Source organism: Plectropomus leopardus, chromosome 10 (genome assembly GCF_026936395.1).
Source record: "Plectropomus leopardus strain MGB_pleo_1.0 chromosome 10, ASM2693639v1, whole genome shotgun sequence".
Classification (NCBI taxonomy): Eukaryota; Metazoa; Chordata; class Actinopteri; order Perciformes; family Serranidae; genus Plectropomus; species Plectropomus leopardus.
Genome location: NC_142185.1, coordinates 8,623,989 through 8,651,365, shown reverse-complemented (window position 1 = coordinate 8,651,365; position 27,377 = coordinate 8,623,989). Strand labels below are relative to the sequence as shown.

Sequence of the window (27,377 nt, the reverse complement as noted above, 5' to 3'; positions counted from 1 at the left end):
TGAGCATAAGAGAAAGATACCAACTCAATTTTGCTAACTTATGCAAGAAGGATTTTATCTTTCATCTCATACAGTGTGTTTTGCTACAAAGGGATCGCTTGCTTATCCTTAAATATTTTTGCAGTCACTGACCTTACATGAACATTATAGAATACTGAAAGGTAGTAATCATGTGTGAGTGGTGAGAAACGAAATCAACTCTATACGAGGCCACTGTGTGTAAATATATTGACTTCATGACTCATTCAAGCTCAGCCCAGCAAACTGATGCTGGATAAAATGGCAAAACAAAAAAAACTCACAATATTTATAGGCCTTGACCCTTGAATGTTAAGTTTTTTTAATGTGCAGTGAGTTGGCTGATCTCTGCTCTGAGATTGATCTCCCTGTAGCAAAGAAAACAAATAAGTGTATTTCTCAGATTATTGAACTACTATAAGTAATGCCTAGCAGCAAAATCACCTGTTGTTATGGAGTAGCCAACCCTCATTAACTTTCTTGCAAAAGTGGCTCATGTCAATATTGTTTGGTTGGAAAAAACCTCAAGGCACATGCACATAGTTGACCCTTCTTTAGAGAGTGAAAGCCCTAAAGCATTTTATACAGTTCACTCTGAAGCACAGTGACCAGTAGGTCAAAATTAACATCCAATTAGTGTTCCATAGCAATGTATATTCAAAAGTCAATGCTTCATTGCATCAAAACTGTGCATTTAATTTTAATCATAGACATAGGTAATTTGGCTTGTGTGTAGAGCACATAAGCATAATTCTAAACAAATCAAGAAGACTTTGGTCATTGTAAAGGAATGACCAAAAAAATCCAAAAAATATTTTCTGCCAAGTTTGGAACATTTTAGTTTGTTCTCATCCTGAAGTTGTCATATACTACCTCTTTGTCAGATCTTACAGTTAAAGATACCTACACCAAAAGTCACCATCCATGGCAGTATGATACGGCACCGGGTGGTGCAGTTCTTAACATGGGGGGATAGAACCTTTCAAGGTGTTATGATACGCCACTGGTTGTCTGGACGGCAGCTGATGTGGCTGTATGATATGCAAATAGTTCGCATCAGTTGAAAAAGTGGGTAGACTGAACCTGTTACAGATGTATGATACACTGCCAGACAGCGTCAGGTTGAAACGCTGCTGGTAACAATGTAATATAAGAAGGGTTCCTATAGGGTTCTTCATAATGTGTGATGAGATTTGTAACATTTATTTTATAATTTTGTTGTTTGGTTAAGTGTTGTTTGTATTATATTTTTGTGTATTTATGTGAAACAGCTGACGTACTAGAATCCAAGAAAAAAATCCTAATTATTTCTGACAATAAAGTAAAATAAAATCAATTCAAATCAAATGTTCAATATTCCACCATAGAAATACAGTGATAATACAGAATGTTCTCTCTCAGTTCACAAGGGCATTTTAAAATATGTGACTATACAACTGATTTAAAATTAAAAATGTCCACATTTTGGTGACTGAATATTTCTATTTCTTGCAGAATCCCTAACCAGCAGAGCTGGCCTTTTCAAGCTGAGGGCTATCAGGCAGTGGGTCTCGCCTTTTCCACATCAAGGAAAATGAGACTTCCATTACCGACTGTGGCACCAACTGCTGCTCCCACAATCTCTGTAATCCAAAGATGCCAGCTGCTGACACCTCAATCACATTCACCGTCTCCCTTGGAAAATTTACCCACTGCCCACAGGAGTGCTGAAAAAACCTGTATTTCCCCAAAGTGATGAGGCACACTCTTTCACTGTGTGTGATGGTAGGGCAAAGGTAGCGGACTGTAAAGAAAGAAGGTCTGACTAGACTGACTTTGGAGAACATGCTATCAGAGGAGTCAGTCCTCGAGTGAGTGATGCATTCTTAAAAGTGTTGCTCCTGTGTGGCTCAAAGGCTGAAAAAACATGTGCATTTCAAAGTGTTTTCCAGCAGGGGGTGCAGATGGGAGGCAGTGAGAGAGATGAAACAGATTGTATGACATCATACAGTGAAGAAATCATAAAAATCTGTGCTCTATTACTTGTTTATGGGTTGTCTTAAATATGCAATTTCTGTCATTGAGGATACTATAAAACCCCAAATGTGCAAACTGAATGTCAGTTTTGAAATACAGATTATTAGAAAAGTATACCAATCCAACATGGCTTAATGACTTTTTATAGCCAAATTACATATTCAGACTTGTTTTATGAGTCATAGCTTGTGGTGAGAACACGCATTCACAAAACAAACTGCGTCACAGGCATTCAGTCTGCGCCTCATGCTCAGTGTATGCACACAGTTAATCAGACATGAAGTCAAATACCCTGTGACCACCCGGTGTGCTCCAAATGTCCTCATTTGAGTCAATTTAAAATTTGGTGTTATTTGGAGGAGTTGATTGTTGCAGTTTTATTTTTCATACAGTTGAACTCAATGTTTCATTTGTTAACATTTTTGTAGTTACCTATTCTTGAGGAAGCTGGATGCTTCAACCATTTATCCTTTTATTCATTATATTCAACTCAGATAAATTAAATATTTCATTATCTTAATAACAATCCCACTGCTTCCAAATATTGGCCCCTGATACAATCATAGTGCTCTGTGAATGAAAATAGCTTATCTTCAACTGGTATTACATGTTCCTTTTGGAAACGTATTCACAAGATCTTAATAATTCATCAACACTAATGCAAATGGTTGATAAATGGTACAATGACTAATTTATTATTATTGTAATATTAGAGCTGAAACTGAGTAGATGTGTGTAATTTTAAAAGAGGGTCTATTTTAAGTTCGGCCCAGTCTCAATGGTTTGGGCTGGAGACGGAATTATTATTAGCATAAAACATGTTGATGGGAAATGAAGAAGTGTACTGAGAATAATTATTTAACAGTCTTTTACTTTGTCCAGCCACATTTGTGGACTACATTTCAGGATCAATGATAGACCCGTGTAAAGAAAGAAAAGAAACTGTCTAATTTGTTTCTGATTTACAGCTTTTCACTTAGCACTGATCTCAGTCCATCGTTTTATCCACAACCAGACCACTTTCACCTCAGGCTGACTCATTTTTCACCTCCCACCAGCCAAAGGCCACCAAGTGACAGGCATAACAGGAATCGATAATTTCAAATTGACACCCCGTGCTTTACATCATGCTTGCTTACCTGGATGCAAACTCATTTTCTTTTAACCCTCATGTCAGTCATCCTGACACCCGAGGGCCTTTACTAAACATTCATGCCCCACGCTGGAGCTACCCTACCTCCAAAAGAAAACTGGTCCTGCCTCAGGAAAGAGGTCTTTAATAGCATATTGATCAACAATGAATTGAGTGCACGAATGAGAACACGGCAAAGCACAAATATTACAAACTACCTGGCCTTGGTTAAATGAAGGTCTGATCGATGCAGGATTAATTGCATTCTTCTCAGACCACAGTGGAATAAAAGCATTGGATGTTGGATCCCATGCTTGTAGTGAAGAAAAACAAAAAAGCATAACACAAGAGCAAATCTATTGGAAAATATTTAAATTTCATTTTATAACTTCTAATAAAAAACTAATGAACCACTGATTGAATGCTCAGGGTTGGACAGCCCGGTGTGGCAAACTTTTAATTTGTCACGAAAGACAGATGAACCTTTTTGGAAGCTTTATAAAGCTGTATAAAAGTGTTGTGTAAAAAACAGATAATTTAAAATATATTTCTCAGGAATTTTTTGTATGAATTACAAGTGGGGACACAACAGGTTCCATCCGTCTGCATTTTCGTGGGATGCCGTCCGTGCACGTTGCATGCGGACGCGCCCACTGGCATATGGCCGTCCAGCAGCGTATGATAACAACACCACCAGTTCTGTCCGAGGACGTTCTCATCTGAAGCTGTCCAGCCGTTTTCCAGTTGGACATGGAGGGTGGCTTTTGGCATCACACTTGTACGACGAAAGCAATGACATAGTGGCGCTATCTGACGAGTTCGGAGTTAGAACGGATGGACTACAATGTGTTCTAATAGTAAACCACTGACATGGCTGAAAAGAGTTTTACTTGCATGTGAAAAATATCACTCAGCTGTTAGCTGTGTAAGTGACATAATCTATTTAGTCATTTTCTGTATTTTGATGAAAATATCAGAGTTTGGAATATATGGATTATAAGGTGGCACAAGTGGTTTATGTATCGAATGCCCTCCCTCTCTTTCTGTGCTGCTCCAACAGCTGAACCGTCTGCCCTGTCTGTCTCCTGTAGATTTTCCTGAAATAGAAGAGCAAACTCATCTGATGATAGAAATCCTGTAAGTCAACTTGTTAACACAGGGGGCTCCATTGTTATTATATACCTGCAGTGTATTAACAGGTGAGGGACAGGTAGTAATGGTTTCATATCAGTCTGATCCCGTGCTCCAGTATTTGTCTGTGCTACAGGCCGTTGCCGTGGTCTCGCCTGTTGAGCTTCAGTAGCAGAATCAAGGCAGGATGACTCACTGTGACAATGTCATATGATTGATATTTTGAACTATTATTCTGACCACATACATAGTCGTGTTTGCGGTTTATCAGCCATACTGTATATGACGCCATGCGGTCATGCCATGAATCACCCCTACCTATAATTAGGTAGAAAGCGCCACATTGCTACGTCTATTATTACTTTGGTTCAGTCAGAGACACTTACGTCAAGGACTTGTCCATTTCATAGCATACTGTATGATTATGCAGTTTGGTTAAACAGAAAAGGCTCAGCTATTAGGAGGAGCTGTCATCTGTGCAGCAAGGAGGACTCTGCTCGAGATTGAAATCTTTTACCACATACTGACACTGAATCAGAAATACTTCAAAAAAGACTGTTACCTAAAAGGCTGCAATAAAGACGGGAGACCAGACGAGTTTACAGAACCAAAAAGTTATTGTTGTTATTGTTTGTACTTAACCAAAAACAGCAGCTGCTGTATCAGTGACTTTAGAGAGAGTCTGCCAGAAGATGGTGCCCTTTTATGTCATGAAGCACACTGGGCCCAGGTGTGGCAGTGGGCGGAGCAATGGCAGCACACAACACTGGCATCAGCAAAGTAAAGTGAGAAACTGAAGGCTCGACTTTAGCATTACCAGAGGTGCAAATTTGAATTGAACAAAAGGTTGGAGCTGGAGGAGCGACAGGTGGATCTGACTGGAATCCGAAGACACTATTGGCAGACAGTCTGCCACTCAAGTGGCCCCTCCCTTAAAGATGTGTAACTGTGGGCCTTAATACAATCTAAATGGGCGAGTTATATATTAAAAAATTTACCCCGTGTGTAGTTCTCAATTGAAATTAGCTTTAGAGCCCAAAACCTTTTTTGGTACCAGGCTACATGTGTATCTCTGCTCTTGGGCATTTCAACATAGGGGTTTATGGGGATTGACTGTGTTTTGGTGCCCCAAGTGGCCATTTGATGAATTGTATTTTTTGGTACTTCTGCATCTGATTCATTTTCCACCTTGGAGGTTGTTGTTTGCTTGCCACAAAGTCACCTTAAGTTTGTATTTGGTCAAACAAATACCTATTTTAACCAATTTAACCCATTTTAAAATCACATTTCAATCACCACAATGTGCAGATACCCAGCATAGCATCAGCTGAGCTAAATAATGCGGTTGCACAGATCGAAACAAAAACATATGACTGGATGCTAAAATGCGTCATTTGGACGCCGATAAAGGTTGAGGCCAGGTAAAGTTTGATTTGTAGTGTGTCACGCCCATCTGTAGCAGCAAGTGTCAGGTGTCAGTTTGTAGCTTCATGTCATCAGCTTTCACTGAAAATGAATAGTAGCTTATTGCTGTTTTGCTCGCTGTGTAAACACAGCATGAATCATGCACTGTTTCATTATTTGCAGATTTCAAAGTGGACTCCCTCCTTCACGTATCTAAATTAGCAACTGTGTTTTTCCGAGACTTTTATTCCATGCGTTGTCATTCACATGCCTGTTTTAGGCAACATTTTCACATGATCCCTCTGCAAACCAACTATTAAGTAGGTGACGTTGTTACACTGTCAGAGTCACACCATCCATATCCCATTCGTGTGGGTGGCTGTGCTATTTTCCCCTTGCTAGGTGCTGTCCACTGGTGCGTATAGGCTGGATAAACATACTGTAGATGCAAATGTATGCATGGTGGAAAGTTTCTCTCCTGAACTTTCTATTAAAAGATTGTATATTCTGCATCCTCCGTAGCATTGAAAGGTTATGTGGGGACTGCTTTAGAATCAGTTATATTAGCAATGAAGTAGCAGCCACCCTGTCTGCTGAGGGGAAAATAGTCCACCCACCTCAAGCCCCCCCGCAATGGCTGCACGTTTGAGATGTGGAGGATCTGAATTTGACTTACTCTGACAGCACGCCGACAGCCGGGCAGTGGATGGTTCTCACGTCAGAGAGAATGACAGGCACACAATGAATGTGAGGAGGGAAAAAAGCCCAGGTAATATTGCAGACACTTGTTAGAGGAGGACCATTTTGGAAGCTTTGAAATCAAAGGAAAACAATGCATTAACAGTCCTCATAGTTTGGAAAACAATAAAATGCTAATCAAGTGAATATTGGCTGTCAGCAAATGACAGAGCAGTCAACACTTTCTCATCCCAAGTCTTCACATATTGTTGCATTGTCAGTGGACTTTCATGTCTACATGTTACACTGCCTCTGCTGCTGACGTTCTGTGATTCTGCAATCAACACCAGGATGTCAACAATAGCTTGTGCTTTGGATAAGGCAACAAAAGCACATGGCAACTAATGTGGGAACATCAACAAAAGTCTGTGGTTAGGATTAGGCTACAAAGGCTCAATGTTAGATTTAGGCAACATAAGCATGTGGTAAGGTTTAGAAAAGAAAGAAAAAAAAACTAACTGGTTTTTGGCTTAACATTTATATGGGAAGCAAACAGCTGGCTCCCAGGTGAAAGTCCAAAGTTTGTTGGACCATTTCAACCTGATGCAGTACAACAGCGTATCATACAGCTGCGAAATGTGGCTTTTGGCGCTGGTATCTAATGCCAAAATCACTTTTCAAGGGCTGGTATTTAAGACTTCGGAATGAGTGCAGCTAGAACACTTCTGCTCATGTTCAGGCCACACTTTCCTGGTCTGTGAGGAAGATTCGCAGGTGCTTTTATATCTTGGAGAGTTACTCACCCATTCAAGGGCGATCTATGATGCAATGTCAGACATGACAGGTGCTGGCTTTGTTAACAGTTGTAACTCCTCTTGTCTGCCAAGTGTAGGAAGGATAAAGCCTTCAGAACACTACATCACCACTTTAAGCACAGTCGTATCTTTTGATTAGTAATTCATAACAATTTTAAAGCCCCTTTAAAGCATTTGTATTTACATCATATTCTTTATACCATTCTAAGATTGTAAGCACATAAAAAGGGTATCATTTGCATACTTATTCATACAGGTTTTTTAAAATATATCACCCTCCCTAAGTGTGTTGATATTGAGCCTGTATAGAACGGTGCCGCTGGTTTCGGATGTGAGATAAATGCTATACAGTAGACTTTTTATAGATACTCCCTTTGGGAGAAATTTGACAACCTGTCAAAACACCTCTGTTGTTTGTGGACATTGTCTTACAGTCTTAAAAGTCTGAAGACAAGTTTTCTGTTTCTTTAAGCTATAAACACATTTTTACAGAGCAGCAGACTTAGACACATCTCGAGGCAAATTATCTTCTTATTTCTCCTTGTCCTTCATTGTCAGTATGTTTGATGTCTTTTTTATTGCACTTCTCTGAATTCTTTTATCAGTATGGCTGAATATTTTGAGGGCTTTTTTTGTTTTAGTTTTCGGTATACTCAGCGCCTATTGAATCAAGATAATTACTCTGTGAAAGCAAAGACAGTGACTGTGGTTCTCATATGACCCCAAGCACTTGTGTCTGAATAATATCTATGCTGCTCATCTTCTCTGGTCCTTCTGTGGATGTGCCTCACACAGTTATTTCTGTGTAGCACAGAGTAAATGTGTACAATATAAATTCTTATTTAAAACTATGCTGTACCTCTGTAGGTGTTTTCACGTGCCATGTCAAGAAAAGCATTGGTGTAATTAACATCATCCATAATGACCAGTGCATTGCAGTTGGTAGGTGTACCATCTCTGGAGCCCTGGCATCCTGCATTCTCGCTCACTAGCATGGCTTATTGGGACACTTATTGACAGCAATAATCTTTAAAGTAAGTTAGGTAACGTATGCTACATATGACATGAGCACAGAATCTGTAGGCAACGGTACAAGATTCTAGTATCGGATGCGTTCTGGTTTTCATTTGTACATTGTTTGTTTTTTCCTGTTTTTATGACCAGTCACATTTGAGCAGGCTTTGGTTACCTATGCATTGTTCAAAATTCAATGTAAGGACCCATTGACTATTGTCTGAGGACGATTTTGCTTTTTATTCACTTTTTTTTCTAATTTAATGCATTCATTCATTCATTGAGTGCCCACAAAAGGAAGTATTCATGGCCCCAGTGACTGCTGGCTACATTGGAACCTAGAAAATATTGGCCATTGCACCCAGAAACTTGTCTTCATCAGGCCAATAGCTGATTGGTTCTGAGATTGCACATTGTTAAACACATAAAATATTAGAAATTTCACTGTCATCTAAAGAAAAAAAAAATTACAAAATGCATTATGTAGTGATGGGAACAAAATGGGTTAAAAATATGTGCTGGTACAATGTATCCTCATAGATTGGTTCATATTATAACTCACAAAAATGCACACACAACAGTTTGTATGATATCCTATTAACTAGTGCCCCAGGAATGACATTACGTCCTAACTGTACTGTTGCATAATTGACGTAAAGTTATGTAGGTTAAGTATAGTTTAAGCAGTAAAGAGTGAGAAAGTCCCCATAGGGCAGGTGGGACGGGTGGTGTGATGGGTCTCATAAACATTGACTCTCAACTAGGAAACCACAGTTTGTGTCCCACATGAAACCAAACGTTAACATAGTAACGCGACTTTACAGATTTAACACAACCACATAAAGTAAATTAACCTAGGAACCTTATGAAATTAATCAAAAAATGGAGGATTATGTCACTTATGTTCCATACATAAGTTTGTAATATGAAATAAGACTGGGATCCCGTCATAATCTTAACCACATTTTCTTTGTTTCTTTTGTTGTCTTTAACCAAGTGCTATTCTTTCTCTAAACCTAACCAAACTGTAACTATTTGACAACAAAACTGCAACCTTTTGCAAAAGAATTTGCATTGGCACTGTTTTGGTGTTGCAACTTTAACACATTCCTTGCCCCCAACATTTAGTATGTTGATTAGGGTTTATGTCCATTTCACATATTTCAGTGAAACTGTGTTAGACAAAGCATGATTTATCATTATTTAAGTTTGCTTTTAGTCCACTTGCTAAAACTGCCATGAAATTGAATTGAAAACCACCAGATGTGCCATCTTCTAAAATGTACCACCACTCATCTTACTATTACACCTGTGTTGACATGAAATCATTCCACTGAACATACAGGTGATTCTACTTTTCTTTTTTTTTTACATTCTAATACCATTTTGTCAGTCAGCCAGGAGTATGTCCTACAGATATGAGCAGCACATATGGTTGTTTTAACAGCAGGTGAGAGAACTGCAAACAAAGCAGGGCGATGTCAGTTAGGGTCTGGATGTTTAAAACAGAATTTCCTGGCTGCAGGCTGCAAGGTCATTTCAGATGGATTCATTACGGATTCTCTTTGCCAGTCAGTTTTCAGGAGAACATAATCATGTCTGCTGCACAATATTTCACACCACATTCACCAGACCTTCTGTGAAAAGTCTGCACTTTTACTCACAGATTTAGCTATTTTAAACAGGACCTTCACAGAGAGCTGTTTTGAAGGACAAGCAGTCTTAAGCTTGTTGCCAGAACAGTAAATGCTTTATGCATCAGAATTATGAGTTCCCGGCAACTTCTGCCCGTTTTGTTGTTTTCCAACAGCCGGAACCTCAGGTGTGATAATTCAAAAATAAACACATCTAAAACAGAAGTCCATGGCAAAGCCAGGAGCTTGGTGAAGCTGTATTTAGGCAGTGATTACGCGATTAGAGCCAAATGCTACCATGCTGACATTTAGCAGGTATTAAGTTGATATGTTTTGAGAGGTAGTTAGCTGATCACCAAAGCCGGTAGAATTTATCATGAGGGAGGCATCATTGTCTGAACCAAATTTGAGGGCAGTTGTCTCATCCATCACCGTGCATCTGTTGTTGATGTTCCAGGATGCTTTTTATTTATGCCTGTTATATGCATTGTTTCTTTTCAAAATAAACTTCTTGTTTCACAGGAAATGTACAGTTTCTGCTCATTAAATGCATTCAGTCTTGTTTTAAATACATTTAAAACACAGATATAATACCTCCTATTTCCGCTGATTTTGTTGTGCAACAAAAGCATGTAGTTAGGTTTAGAAAACGACATTATGTTTGTTGTATGTTATGTTTGGCTTAACATTAGATTGGGAAGCAAACAGTGAGATCCCTAGTGAAAGTCAGGGGTTTGTTGGACACCTCCACAGCCTCCTTCCCTCCTGTCCGGACTTTCCAGCTCTTATTATCACATTGGAATGGTTGGCGTTTCAAGCTGATGCCATAGCATCATATCACCCCTAAAGGTGCTTTTTGCATCTGTATCTGACACTGAAATCACAGACCAAGCATTTGATGAATCGAGAATGAGAAAGAGCTGTGTTTAAGAAATTTCAACCTCATGATGGTGCAACAGAAAAAGTCAGGGCTTCACCAAAATCAGTAGGATTTATCCTTTGGGGCTATGACTGTCCATGCCAAAAATCATGGTAATCTAGGCCACAATTGTCAAGATATTTTGTGTGAACACAGGGACGGACAGGCAGACACTGTCATCCCTAGAGCCACGCTGCTAACATGGCTAAAAAGTAGACAGAATGTCGAGACAGTGCTTACTTTAACTCAATGGCAAAGAGCCATCAATTTCCCCATACTTTTGCCACAATTAAACAAGGAAACACAGGGCAAAACATGACATTGGTATGATTTACATACTGGTCTTCATTTTTTCATTTTCATGACAGCACAAATGTATACTTCTTGTACACCAAAATTAGCACGTGTACTGCACGGGTTTTCAAAAAACTGGCTAAAAATAGGCAATACACCCTTCCCTTTGCCAGTAGACTGCTGTGTACACAGCTCTACAGCAGTGAGTAGTCTATGCCTTTCCGTGTGTGTGTGTGTGTGTGTGTGTGTGTGTGTGTGTGTGTGTGTGTGTGTGTGTGTTAGTGCCATGTTTGACTTTAGGGTCAGGCCAGAGATCAGGTTAGCAAACAGTAGAAAGCAGCATGGAGGCCAGTAAAAACTTCACAGTGGTTAATTATTTTATATATATCTCTCACTCATTCTATCTCTCTTTCTAACTGTACAGACTAATTTGGGGTAATGTTTAAGTGCTGTTTGGGTGGTGATAGGCGGTATTTTCTGGTGGTGCATATCACCATTAAGGGGGGTAAAATTAGTGTGTTAACGCAGATGTTGTGTTTACATCAATGCTGACCAAAACCGGTGGGATAATAAATACCTAATACTGCAGAGTTATTTGACACAGGTGTGAATGGAGATTGTAACCTTTCCCCTTACATTAAAAAGCCAGATGTTAGCAGGTGTTTGTGGGTTTTCTGTGCACTGGAAAAGTGGTATCACACATACACAGGTTTATTTTACATGCTTTATAACACCATGAAATTGACTTGTACTATTTTGTAATTCCATTGCTAAGCTCCAAACAAACCAACATGTGCCAAAGGTGGCTGCAGTGAGCCCGTGTTTATGCGGATCAGGTGGGGCGGTGCAATTTTGGTGCTTATTCACTCATTATTCATCACCGAGCTGGAGGCACTGCCGGCTGGAACTAAACCCTGTTCTCTGCAGTGGTGAGCATTTGTTTTGCCGCTGCACCAGCTGTGTGCCCTGTACCAACATCTTTGCTGGAGCTCAGGAGGCATTCTGAGGATGCCTGCTGTACTCTCAGAGACATCACTGTACAGACTTGGAATCTGAAGAATACATTAGCACTCGGGTGTGTAGGACAGCTCAGGCATGGCTGTGTTGGGGAGGAGGTATTGGCCTGAAGGTTGTAAACGGGTTGAGTTAAAGATTAGCACTTTCCCCTGCTTCATGCTCACTGGTGTAGTGCCCTTAAGCGAGGCCATTAACCCATTTATGCTCCAACGGTGTTGCTCAGTGGCAAACAGATCACACTGGGGTTGTACAGAGCAGCTATCAGGTGTGAAAGGTGCAAATGTGTCCAGCTGGGTGTTTCTGCAAAGGCATTTGTAGTGCACTAAGTAGTGAACTAAAGAAATACAAATACAATAGCGTTCTTTTGGAGGCACAAAATTACTCAACAGAAGCGAATGCCACGGCTGCAGGTAGGGATGCTGAGGGCGCTGCACCCTACTATCAGGCATTTTAAAAATCAGCAATTTTCAGTCTTAAATACAGTGTTCTTGCTGTGCATAATTGCTATGGGTGCTGTGAAATGTTTATAGTGTTTGTTTTTATGCAATGTTTTGGGGTTAAACTTTATTAGATGGTCGGCCAGAACATAATCAAAAGCTAATTTAAGAAATTGATTGATTTTTTTAAACAAAAAAAAAAAGCAGCTGAAATTTGCGACACAGTTGTGGCATATGCAGAGAATGGATAAAAACAACTCAAGAAATAACAGAGGACATAGATAGGCCCATTATGAAATTAAATCATGAATTCCATGTATAGAATTGAGTCATGAAATGCTCTTAATGACCTTGGTTTCATTTCCCCTTTTCATATTATGATTAATTAACATGTAGCCTATCATTTTAATTTGGAAAATGACTGCTTCTTTTTACATACAAAACATTACCACTTGGACTGACCATGTAGCAGAGCCTAATATATTCTAATAATTATTTGATATAGTTTTACTCTCAGAATTATTTCTTAATATCAGTGACCCCACTCCTCACATACAGTGTAGCATTTTTTTAAATTGTTTGCGTGCTAGAGGTACGATATTATGTTTGCAGAGTGAAAACAGCTAAACATTTAACCTGCTAGCTAGCAAGAGAAAATGCCACTATCAAAAAGTGTAAAGAGAGGAGCCAACAGTGAAAATAGGGAATTCACTGAAGAATGGAGGGACAAGTATGCGTCTACCCTACATGGTTTAATGAATGCAAAGCCGGTGTGTCTTATCTCCAGTGAAGCTATTGCTACGTGCAAAGAATACAATATTAGACAGCAAGTCAATGGATGGTATCATTGCCCCCGTGATACAGGTGCCCCTTTCTGCAAGGTCTGCTACTCGCCACATAGACATGCTGAATGTTGTGCACTGAGTTGTTTTCAATGTTTCAGTCAGGCCAATTGCTTTTCCCTAGCTAGTGCATAACTCAGGGTAATCTATGTAGTTGGTATTTTTACAGTAGTGGGCTATTCGTCAGATAGTTGCATCAATGTTTCATTTACATCAGATTCAGATTTCAAATTTTGGTGTCCATGTTTTTGTCTCTGTCATTCACTCTCACTATCAATATGGATAAAAGTATAATCAGCATTCTTCAGACGGGGTGGATTCTCTATTTGTACATTACAGCCTATTTGTGGTACTATCAGTCCTATATTGTAAAAATAAATAAATAAATAAATAAAAAATCAGATTGTCAAAATAATCTGGTGGGCCAGATATTATTGCTGAAGGGCCAATTTTGGCCCGCGGGCCGGACATTGCTGACCACTGGCATATAGTATTATAATTCCTGAAACAGTAGATTGAGTTTCAGTTAAAACGACCTTTCAGCATCCAATTTAAGTGAACTTAATTGCCTTTCAGCGACCTAAAAATGGCACCGTGATTGTGTCTGTGCTCAGGTACACTTGGATCCAGCACAGCTTTAGGTGCTTCGTGTCTTATATGTAATGTGGAGTTAAGTAGGTTAAGTTGAGATAAATCATCTTTATAAAAAGAGCATCTACCTTAAAAATAAGTATCTGAGCTTCCATTCAGCCTTGGAGAAGGACATCTATTAGAATGATTCACCACAGTGGATGCAAAGAAAGGCTATAAGGATTTCAGTTTCGTAGGCAACCAATTACCTTATTGTGAAATTTAACCAGTAGTCATGGAGTCATCACTATAAAGAATAAAAAGCTCACTTCATATACTTTTTATCACCAGCAACAACAGCTACGCAGCATACTCTACGAATATGCAGTAAATGAAAGTTACTAAATGACACTTAAGTTAGACTTCTTGTGGGTTATTTGTCAAATCTAACATAAAGATATAAGTTATATTTGCTTATGACCACCACTGTAGATCGCTAGGTGTATGTGTGGCTAATTAATTGCAGGTAACTTAGAGAAGATAGATTAACCATTCATCAAATTTTCATTTTCATAACACTTTACAAATCCATCACAATCAGCAAAAGCGTAACACTGATTTTACATCTCAGTTTTCCACTTTTAAAACATTTGAAAGAAATGAAATAGAGAGCAGGCTACCCTGACATTGTACCTACCAAGCCCGTTGGAAGAACGCCAGGCTTTGAGGCCAATTTCCCCTAGTGGGAAAACTGTGGAATTACAACTCTGTCACATGATGCCAGTGGGCCCCAAAGACTTTTTCCTGTTAACTAACATTGGAAAAGAGATGTCTGTAAATCGGTGTATAATCTTTGAGCCTCACAACCCAGGCAAAATGAATTTTCTCTATCAGGATTTGATCCATTCAGTCTGAAGAGCCACGGGATTAAATGATTCAAGTTGGTGGCACTCTAAACCCGAAGTAGCTTGCTCTTCCTGGTGCGTTTGCTCTATGGGCCCAATGACACAGAAGTACTGATGATCACCCAGGTAATTACATACCGCAGAAATAGAACACTTTTCGCTTCATATGCCATTGAGCAACTGTTATAGGAAGAAATGGGGCCCCGCCCTGAATGCTGTGTCAAGGTGTCTTGTTACATTTATAGTACCTAAACACAGCAGCAGAGCAACTGCCTTTGCTGGGTTTTAATCAATATATTAGGGGGGACATTTTGAAAATGGTTAAACATTAGGAGGATTTGCCCCCACCCACCCAATATATAATTATTCCCTTGAATTTAACCTCTACCAATAAAGCCCAAATGATAGTGGATTTTTGAGGCTTAATTTTAATTCTTATTTTACTTTTAGGATTCACAAATTAAAATTTCTTTTAAAATTCCAATTATAATAGCCTTTCTCTGCTTCCATACATCACTAATCTTCCCTGACAAGAAGCACCATACAAAGCACAATATAAATTGAACAAGTCCCCTAGGGACCCACAAGATCTTTTTTTTTTTTTGGCAAATATCAAATGAGATATTATAAAGACATTGCTCATTGGAATGGTGATGGCTTCATTATGACTTCCACCTTGGCTCAGAAATGAGACCTTGAGACAAGGAAGGCAGAGACAAGAGGGACGGGGGTTTGGGGGTCAGACCAGGCTTTAGGAAAAGAGAGGCAGAAACAGATGAAGAGAGACTTACATGAGCAGAATAACAAACAGCCCTCAGGAAGAAAAGATGTAGAACGTGAAGGGCGCAGTGAATTAGTGTTAAGATAAAGACATCAGGGAGCAGTTCTGCAACCCTGCAAACTGCTTTCTCTCTGTCAGTGGAAGAGGGCACCGAATGGGAGGGCCATACAGTATGTGTGAAAACAGACTGTATTATCTGTCAGGCTGTGAGAGACTGCTGGGCGGTAGTTTGCATTAAATTGTACCCCCTAAACTATGCGGAATAGGAGAAAAAACAGTTATATAATGGCCACAGTGACCACTTGCTGAAAGCACAGTTTGCAAAAAAACAAAAAAAAAGTCATTGTTTGTCTTTGACGCAATATGAATAATTTTGACTTTTTTTTTCCTTATGTGAGAAAGCCAAGTCACCAGATGTTGTCCTTTAAAAGGGATTTTCTGTTCTGTCCAATCAGTGATGCAGAAAGCAAGGCCTAAGAATGCAAATGAAGACACTGAAGCCGGGGGCACAGCTCTGACATTCAATCCTCTGTGGACAATATTATGAAGGAGACTGAAAATCACATATTACAGGATTTCTCCACAGTTATGGTTAAGAAATGGAATTTATTACCATTCTATTTTGGCCACTTTTGCGCTTATATTGTTTCTCTTTCTTTTATTTCTCATGGGTTTTTTCCAGGTGCTCCAGCTCCCTCCCACAGTCAAAAGACATGCAGATTAGGTCAATTGATGACTCTAAATGGCCCGTAGGAAATTGAGAGTGAATTGTTGTCTGTCCCGATGTGTCAGCCCTGTGATTGACTGGCGACATGTCCATGATGTTTCCCGCCTCTCACACAATGTCACCTGGGATCGGCTCCAGCCCCTTGCGACGCTCTAAAGAATAGATAATTGATGTATGATTCTCTGTTGTCTGTGACATTTCCTACACAGTACTGACCAAATACAATGTGCATAACAAAGCATGAGCTCATTAGAAAGCCAGTTTCTCCCTGTTGGCTTTCTTTTCCTTTTTCTTGCATTTACCGCTTCATTCTCTTTGCCCAAAGGTTTATTCGCTAGCCCACTCTTAATGTTTTCCAACTCAACTGTCCCTTTCAATATATCATCAGTGAGTTTAAAGGAAATTTGGGGATTTGGGGTTACTGCAGGGTGATAAAGGCGAGCCAAGAAGCCAACACACAGATGAGCTAAGTTCTTCCAAATGGACCAATTAGCCAAACAGAAATACAATAGTGAAGTGGAAGAAGTAAGTTTGGAGTTCAGGGTTCAATGTCAGGATCCTGATAAATGCACTGCCAAGGCTTGAACAAGCATCGCACTCCACTGATTGTGTTAGAAATACTTAATATGAATAAACATGTTGGAAAATGAAAAAAAAGAAATGAAAAAAGTCAAGCACGACGTCTACAGCTCAAACATATCCAATCATAGAGTTTAACAATTCTGTGCAGTCACAAGCTTGGGAACCTACACATCAACATGTGTTTACAGGTGTTGGGGAGTGCATAAGTGAATCAAGTTGAACAAAGCTGTTTGTCTCTCCAGAGGGAGCTGTGTGAAGTCTAACAAAAATTCCCAGCTAGCAATTTTCGGTTATAAAAATGTTCTGAGTATGTATAATGTATATAACACAATGTTTGGTTGCATTATACCATTCTCAGAAGATTTTAAGAACCCAAAATTGCTATGTGGATAGTGTCTTTTCAAAGACTACTTCTGTTTTGGGTTTGGGTAGAAAAACATGTTTAGAAAAAAACATCATGGTTTGGCTCAACGTTTATACAGGAAGTAAACAGCGGGCTTCCGAGTGGAACTCTTGGGTTTGTTGAACCTTTTCAGCACCCCGTCCGCTGGCCTTAGAAGGACTTTCACGCTTCTGATATTACGTTGTTACTGGCAGCGTACATGGCAACTGATGCCATCCAGCAACTTATCAGACTGCAGCATCAGATTCTGTCTGGCTGTCTTAAAACTGACGCCCGCACCAGCGTACAATCCACCTTACTTGTGGTGTATTATACTGCTGCGAAAGGTACCATCCGGCCACATTATCAACTCACAATGTCCACTGGTGTATCATAATATGGCCAAAGGTGGCTTTTGGCGTCTGATGCTGAAAACACTGACCAAGCCATGGTATTTGGTGAGTTGAGAGTGAGAACAGGCTAGACAGTAGCGAAATCAGCTGGAAACACATCATTGACAGTAGTGTGAAGGCGATATGTCTCAGCTGTCTGCTTCTGTTTGGATTACTGAAAACTGTCAATAATGATTTCAGCAATGTTTCAACATTGTCCAATGGTAAACTGAGGCAAGTGATTTGTCAACAGAAGTGCAGTGTTTTGTTCCCAATACCTAAAGCAAAGTGTTCCAAATTTGCTGATTTGCTCATCTGGCTAATGAGGTAGTCTAGAACGATTTCAATCCATTTACTACACCATGCTGAAAAAGACAACAACAACAAAAAGACATGACTTTTTCAAAGTAGTAGCTATTTTATTCATTGGCCTCAACACAATCCTGTGGACTACTGAGGTGGTCAAAAATAAATCTTTCAAACATCCATTCAGTTGGATAAAACCAGAAGCAGCACCTTCTCCAAATTTGCACTGCAAGAAACTTGCTAACCATGTGCATTTTTATTCCAGCACACAACCGCTGCAAGAAATAGCCACATACTTCTACTACCCTTTATTTCAAATATGCAGCAGTCTTTTAAAGCCAATCAACATTTTAAAGATAGGCTTCAACACTAGGGATGAAAGACGAGCTGACAGACATAAATAGTTATCATCTGTTGTAGTTTATCCTAAAAGGTGTCTGAGTTTCTTCCAAAACTGAGATGTCAATCATGGTCTAAAAATTGGAACTATTTCAACAACTAATTGGTACCAGAAAATTAAGATGACAGAGTCAAATTATTTACTGTCAAAATATGCTTTTGTGGGTCTGATTTTGGATCTAAAATCACAAACACCGAGCAGAAAACTGTTTCAAGTACCGCCACTATCAACAGAGCCCAACAAAAGTTTCATGGATTCACTTCATCATTGTGATTACGGCTGCCAAGTGTTGGGAGCACAGGAAAACTAATCTCATTCTGTCCAGCAAACTTGATAGTACCTTGTTGGCAAACTAATCAGGCATCTGTTGAATTTCATTGATCCCAGAAAACAATTGACTGCTTCTTGGCTGCAGATGCAAAGAATACAGCACACCGTGACACCTCCAGCCGCTCCATCACGTCAGTCAAACTGTCGATTCTTATCTGTCTCCACATTGTGGAGAGTCTTGCAATATCGAGACCCTTTCAAGGGCATGTGGAAATGAAAACTGACTTGTGGCAATTGATTATACCACAAATCCACTTTAATGAGTTTGCAGTGAATATATAAGTAAAAATTAAAAGCCCCAGAGTGGAATAGATAATAGTTTGGCATGATCATGTTTGAATTAGGTGCATTCTTCTTATGAGTCAAAGACAACAGGGCACTAAAGGTAACACTTTATTTGCTAGTGCATTAGTCCTTTCAATTAGCACAATTAGATTAACCCTAACAAACAAGTAGAGGTCCATCTTCATTAAAAAAAGCTAATTTCTCTTTGTGCTCTAAATGGAAACACCAATTAAAGTCTTGCTGATCTATTAAGTGTCAGTGGTGTGACAGTTTTCTACTTGTCAGACCATGAAGGCAACATAATAATGACAAAAGTAAGGAAAAGTACATATTTATCAGATAAAGTACATGCATATTTAAGATGCTGAAAAGTCCTTAACTGTGATGCTGTCACTGTCTGATAACTGAAGACAAACCAAAGCTTTTTTATAATTTCTTTCTTTGCTTTATCTCTCACTCTCTATTCGGATGTGGCTCTGGCTCTCCGTGTGTCCGATAAAACAAATTTTACCCCTGTTTTCCCCACATGTTACATTTCCAACACAGCTTCCTCTCCGGCAGTAAGTCTATAGTGATAAATCAGGTGGGATGGCTATTTGCATATATATTCCTTCCCTTTGCCCTAGTTTTTTTTTTTTTTTTTACTTCAAACTAGGTACCCTATAAAATACATATTTCATTGCAATATGTTGTTCTGAGGTGCAAAACCACAGTATGCTCCTCTGGCATTTGACTGTTTAGCGCCAAAAAGACGCGTTTGCTAATTTCTTTAAGCCATTCCCCGCATAGAGGCTGGGGTTTATTACAGCGGTTATCTAGAATCACAAGGTCAAGCTAAAAATCAGACACCTTTCATGCACTAAAGGAGGGGAGGTGAGGAAAACACAAGAAGCTGATACAAAATACTCTCAATATAGATACAAATGGCTCATTCTAAAACAAGATAAAACAAGAGTCTCAGTTTTAGGTGATTATACACAAATGAAAGTTCTGAATATTATGTTCCATTTCTGCCAATACTGACACTCTGTCACGCCCAATGGCGTGTGATTTTGACGCCAAATAAAAACCGTTTAGCACCTTCATGAAACACACCAGGCTTTCAACTGACTCCTACGTAAACCCAACCACAGCAATATTTGATTAGAACTTTATTTTGTACATGTATGTGTTAAAAAAAAGAATGAAATAAAAATAAGGATATAATATAGTTATACACAAACATACAAACATATCCGAAAAGGAGTGGGAGGAAGTAAAAACGTATTAAATCCCACGCTTCAGGGTGCCACATGCGTCGCTATGAGAGGCAGGGGGGCATGATAAACATCACAATTTGACTTAATCCTTCATACTGGATCTTTAAGCGCTAAAACTATCAACTCCACTAGTGTGTTATCTTTTGTTTTTCCTGTCTCCATGTAAATGTTTACAGGAATATCACCTTGCTTAGCTACATATGACAGCATAACTCATGACCATTTAATGGCACCAATACATCTCTGCCCTCTATATGCAATACATTAAAATTGCAATAACATACTTACAAAAGCAGGTCACAATGAGACTGTATGTCAGTGTGTTAATATTAACAGTTATTATGTGTCATATAATAGGAGTAGTCTGCTGCAATGGACCTAAATATTTCTTAAGGTCTGTATGAGGAAGGATTTCACCATGACTCAGTCCCTTTTTGAATTTGGAACCGCCTGACTTGTCAGCGTTAGTTACAATTCCGCTTTGTTCTTATGATTATTAGATTAAACTAAAGTTCAAAATTTGGATTTAATCACCATCTAAAAGCAGCTGCTTACACTTGACATCAGCAGGTAACAATTACAACAGCTTCAAATGAACAGCTGTGTAATCTAATACAAATCCTTTCCTTGAGTTTATTGTTGTTGTTAAGTGTTAACAAGAGCAAACTTCAATTTTCACTGAGCAATAGTACCTTTTCTTACATCTTAGATTATATGACTTAACAAAAATGGTTCGCTCTGCTAATCACAGATAATTACAACATAAGTGTCTAAATTGTTTTTTTCATATAATCACAAGAGAGCAGTTTGGGTTTATTAATGACAGAATGGCAGATATATGAAATGTCTCCTAAATTAAATGTTTTCACACTTCCTGACTGTCTTGAGTAATTCACCCAGGACAAATGCACTGCAGCTGTAGCCTATAGGCAAGATTGCAAGCAATAGCCCAATTCAATAGCTTGTGTATCCATGTGGTGAAAGACAGATGACATCTACAAGCCACTTTCTCACATCGGCTTCACACAGAGGCATGTGTTCCAAGTGAGTGATCGCGCTCCCTCGTTACATCGTGCCTAACACCAACGGGTGATTTTACTCCTCTGGGTGCTGTGGGTAGATTCCATTACAAGAGTGACAATGCCATTGCACTTGAAGGTTATCGACAAACATAGTCTATCAAAACTGCTAAATGGGACTTTCATTTACCTGCTCAAGTGACCGTGCAGGTGTCGTACATGGAGTTCATTTGGGAGAAGCCAACCACGGAGCAATGAAGATTTACCAGATGCACAACAGGACAATGCTTACGCCATAAAAATGCGGTTCATTCTCCTCTGTGTTATATATAGATACTTTCATCAAGATTCCAGATCCGTAGAATTCTGAATTATAGATATAAAGAGACAAAGATGATGGGGATGAGGGATGTCAACGGGTAACCGTTAATCAGATAACCACCAAAGATATTTTTTAACCAGTCATGCATGTCAGTATATAGCATAATTTTGCTATTTTTCAGTTGACTGCACTGAACACCACCCAGGCCTGTTAGGAGCTTGATAGTTAGAGGCTCTGCTTATTTGGCCATTATTGCTAGTGACGCCAACCCAACAAAGTTGCTGTAATTAAAAAAAACAAAAAAGACAAAAGGAAACCCTTAAGGATTGTTGACTGTGTTTTTACTGCTGGCTCTGTTAGTGCCGTGCAATATTTCATGGCTTGTGGTGCTAACATGGTTAACAATATTGAAGGGGTTTTGCTGTGAAAATGAAGCCGCTAACTCATCAGAGAGACCTGGAGGGAGATCGGCATGTGAGCACAATATTTCCGCAACAGCACTTTCCGTCAAAAGGATGGCATTACTGTCTGTAGTCACTAAATTATTGCTGCCACTAGCTTGTTAACTTAGCTCCCACTGAACCCGGATGGTGGGCAGTGGACTGGAAGTTGGTCAGTTTGCATGTTTTCACCTGTCAGCAAAGTCGACAGAAAGTAAAACAAACGGCAAGAAATTTAAATCACAAAACATTAGAATTTTCAACACTTCTAAATAAATAGTGCTTTGAAATGCAGTGCTGAAGTTCACTTTGGCAATGGAGCACTGGACTGAAAGGAAAGGCCTTTTGTATTTTACATTTTTTTCTCAAAAATAAAAATAAAAACATGCCTTTTCAACCAGTATTAAAGTGATGTTTATACTGGTTAATGGTTGTTGGCCTATCAAAAGCGTAATTAACCAAAACTGACAAAGCCAGTTGTTTTGTTAGTTTACCATGTTACCATCATCTGTGCCCTGCATGTTGCTAGGCATCTGAGTAAACCTAATGAGAACTGAGCAATCAGGTTGGAGAGATAAATAACAGAGGTGAACCTTTTTAATATACATTGCTATTGATTCAAACACTATCAGATGGCTCTTAGGACAAATGCAACATGATGTGCAATCAATTTAATGAACACTCCGTCTCTATAATCTGCCTTTTTTTAATGACATTTTAATGTCTTAATAAAATGTGATAATTATTGCAGTTATTTGTCATCTCCTAATTTACACACATTCATAGTGACTTAGCCACACAATAAAAAATAAAGAAGTCATTGGAAGCTGTTTTCATGATGCTGGTGAGCAAAGCACAGCGGTGATCTGGCTATAGCGGCCATTAAAAAATGAAATAAAAAATAAAGTAAAAAAGCATGTGACTCATGTCAGTGGGACAGGCAGTGTCGGGAACACCAATTAAGAGAAAGGCCTCAGCAAGTAATGAGGTGAAATCCATGTGGGGGGAAACCTGTCGTAGCTGTCTGTACCTTCCCTGAAAAGCTCTCTGCACAGCCATCAATAACACCATCAGCACATCCACACAGAGATTGGAGGGAAACTTGACAGGCAGAGGTGGCTCTGTTTTTAATGGCCATCACCTGTTCAGTGTTGACAAGCTGCACTAGCTCGTGTTCTACTGGCCAGTCATAGTGGGCCAAAATCAAAGAGAGCCTCCATGTAAGATTTGACTGATAATGATCATTGTTACCTGATAGATAGATAGATAGATCTATAGATAGATAGATAGATAGATAGATAGATAGATAGATAGATAGATAGATAGATAGATAGATAGATTAAAAGTCTCAAATAAATAGTGCCTCAGTCCATACGTGGCTATTTTTCTATTTTTGTTCTTATGTACAGTGATTTAGATCCAATGGGATTGTTTGCAATAGCCTCAAAAAGTTTACAACTGAATTAATATGAATTCTCTTGACCTAGATACAGCACGGCGCAGTAATATGCTTCTAAGAACCTTTGAGATACAACTCTCAACTATATTTTTAACTGGCCTTTTTTATACCACACCGTCAGCAAAAGCACTGCATTCAGTGTATCTTGTATATATTTTCCACTTTGTTTTAATATAAATTCCTTTAAAACACCCAGTCCCTGCTTTGAATGTATCTGAAAAGCCATTCTGAAAGAAAGAGTATCATTATCAAAAGTTAACATTAGCTCTGCGTTGTTTTTTTATTGACAGGTAACCTATTTGTATAGAACAAAGGGACGGAAAGCAAAGTCTCTACCAAGAAATCATGAAAAACTCCTCTTTTACCTTGTATTTGTGATAAGAGCTGATCTGAACAAGCAGAAACACGGCAGAGAATCATCCACTGATAACGTGGCAAGCTCTTTTGCCTCTTTAATCTGCACGAACATACAGAGCTGAAAAGAACACTAGAATATTGTACCAAAGTAAAGTGCAGGTTGCTTAAATGAAAGTAAATAGCAGGTCAGGTGAACTGTACTGTGAGTAAATGTCACTTCTTTTTTAATATATATTGCACTAAAAGTCAACATAAACACTAGTGGAACAATATCAGTGACATGACTCCTAATGTCCAAACAACAGTATAAATTCCATCTCCATACATGGCACTGCTGGAACCTGCAGCCTCTGCATAGAAGTGATTATTAATTATAAATATTTAACCACTCTTCTTGGTTTAGCCTTACAAAATTAACTCAAACAGAGACAAAACTCTGACAAAAGTGGCCACGGATATGATATGCGATATGACGAATATCATCTGACATACAAGACACTGACACCAACCGACTCAAAACAAGGTGTAGCTCGTACCCAAAACAGGATCTCCACCTGTTGTTTGGATGTGGTTTAGGTATGAAAAGTCAGACATAGAACTGGAGGTGGATGAATATATGAATATACTTGATGTATTGTGTGCAATGTATAAAATGGCTTTATTATGAATATCAAGTATAAATTGTGTGGCTCTTTTAGCAACCGACATGAGACTTGCGAACACTAGTTTATGTAACTTAATTTTATGGTAGTAGTTACTTTATTTGTAACTGCAGTTCATTTTATAATTTTCTATTTTAGTAGTTTAGAGGAGGTTTTTAAATATCAAGAAATATATTATGTATCCTGGTATAACCTAAAAATATTGTGATATTATTTTAAAGCTATATTGCCAAGCCCTAATCGCAGCAGGTGCAACAATTGTTAAGCTACATAAAGTAGCCTGCAGCTTTTTATAAAATCAACAGCATAACATGGAGCAAACAAATATAAACTCCACAAGTACACATATTAAAGCAAAATGAAAAACTGTACCATTTTTATATAGTGCTAAGCACGCACACACAGTGCTACATAGCTTAACAACACCGTGGTTAACTCTCATTTAGAGTGTTCAGTGATTGTGGTGTTGTACAAACATTCACACTTACATATGCACACACAATAATAGTTTATGAGGACAGTACCAAGCATGTGTTGGAATTTACAGTGGCAATGTGTTACCTAGGCTATTGTATTTGCAGAGGACAGAGATCAAAGAGAAAGTGATCAGAAGCAGGGATAGTGCTTTGACAGTCAAAATTCAAAAACATGACAACAAGCACCTGAGAGCAGAGCGACTGAACATTTTACTGTCTGCTGAAATGACCGCAGACTTTTTCAGGCATTTTTAGTACAACAACCTTACAGCAACTGCAATCCTGGCATAAAGGCAAGAGATTGCAGTACAAAAGACTGGAGAGAGCTGCAATAGTTATCAACAAACAACACCATGTCCCAAAAACTGCCCAACTACAGCAGCACACACACAACTCTCCCACAAAACTACACACAAACAATGCAACAGGTGCTCGGCTGCCACCTGACTCCAAAATACATACAACCTTTAAAACAGGAGCACAGCGGCCCACCAGATACCCCAAAATCACCATGAAAAGTTATTTGTACTCACCTAATTGAAGGGTTCTGTCTCTGACTGGTTTTGACCTGCAACCCAAAATATGTAAATATAGTGGTTATCTAATGCTGCCAACAGCTAGCATGTACTAGGCTATTAGTTAGCTTTACACAATAATTCATAAACTAGGTATCCACCTGACAAAGCAGGTCTACAACTTGGCTTATATCATACATGTATGCCTTGTCTTAAAATGTACATTTAACACAACAGCCAAACCTTAATCAGACCAACTTAATCTAGCTTGCTGCTAACGTTAGCTTACCTGCTACGTGTTTGTTGACACTGAGGGCAGCGAGGAGGGGCTTGTCCGTGAGCTAGCGACTGTCTGTGAAAAGTATCCATTAAAGAGAGCTTTACAACCTTCTCCTCCCGTTCTTTCTTTTTGTGTTTAAATGGCCTGACTGCGCGCTGCGAGCTTGCCTGGTTTGACAAGTCCGTTTCACACAGCAAGCGCGTGAGCAGCGCCGAGAGTATTGTATTTAACTTAGGCGCCATTACCGTAAAGTTAGAGCGTGCACACTGTCAGCTGCAGCACATCTAGAGAAACGGTAGCTCGCCGATATTTATTACGTGTGACGCGCGCGTTTGTCAGCAGGAATAGACAGAGAAAATGGTGTTTTGATGATTATACTGACTCTACATCACTTTTTACTACCGTTTTAAAGCATCTCTCTTTCACAGAGATGAGAAAATACATAGACCTCTGTTTAACACCAACTTCCCCGCTTCCCTTTCAAAACAAAAGCCCTGACGGTGTCTCTGTGGACCAGAATCCCATCAGTTGCCTATACAAGACATTTTATTCTGAAACATTTGAAGGACCATTTTTGTCGGCATGCGCACTGTGTGAAACGGGCCTTCTATTGACAAATTTTTCGCTTAACCCTTCCTGATAATACTTTTTTTTTAAAAAAAACTTTATTAACAATTCATGAAATACAGAGTTAGTGCAATTAACGGCTTAAAGATTACATTAACAACTGAAAGACAAATAGAAGTAACAGAAAATAAATACATTAACAGAGATTAAGAATAGAGACAAAAATCAATTAATAAATAAAAAGATTAAAAAAATAAATACATAAAATAGAAAAATAGATTATAATATAATGACAGTAGTAATACATAATTGAGGTACGCCAGGGGACACATGCAAATAAGTTAATTTGGATTAAAGATATTGAAGTGGGAGCAGAGATTCATAGTTTTAATAGCTTTCTTGTTTTTAGCAGAGGATATGGATTTGAAATATAACCAGTTCTTTCATAAATACACAAAAAATGGGCTTTACTTTGGCAAATTTGTACTTGTGGATGTAAAATTTTGCAAGAACTAAAATGAGGTAAATTAAAAAATATTTTTCATCAGGAGTGTCATTTGTTACAAAACCAAAAAGGACATTTTGCAAGAGAAGCTTAAAGTCACTGCAGATATTGTCTATAATAAGTCTAATATCTTGCCACAGTTTACAGGTATATTTACATTTCCAGAACAGATGGATAACAGTTTCAGCATGGGAGTCACAGAAGGCACAATTTACATCTAGATCGTTCAATTTAAATTTGATAAAGAAAGATTTAACCGGGTAACAACGATGAATCATTTTAAATGAAACTTCTTTGACCTTATTAACCACAAAAAATTTTTGGGGTAGAGACCAGATTTTTCGCCAACATAAATTATGTACACGACTATTCCAGTAAGATATACCAGGCGAAACAGATACAATATTACTTTGGAAAAGGGCACGGATTTTACGATTATTCTTGCAGCTAGATGGGTTGAAGCACACTTTACCAACTGGTAAGACAGTTTCATCAGCAAAAGAAA

At 38.8% G+C, this 27,377-nt stretch overlaps 1 protein-coding gene across 1 annotated transcript in view; it reads right to left on the bottom strand.

Moving 5' to 3' along the window:
- Positions 1–26,367, bottom strand: part of slc39a10 (solute carrier family 39 member 10) — a 221,694-nt gene extending 195,327 nt beyond the window's left edge. Inside the window, exons 1-2 of the mRNA XM_088082990.1 lie at positions 25,810–26,367; positions 25,539–25,573 (exon numbers count right to left, since the gene is read on the bottom strand). The gene's annotated coding sequence lies outside the window, so the exon portion shown is untranslated. The remainder of the gene's footprint in view (positions 1–25,538; positions 25,574–25,809) is intronic.
- Between the last annotated feature and the right edge of the window lie 1,010 nt (positions 26,368–27,377).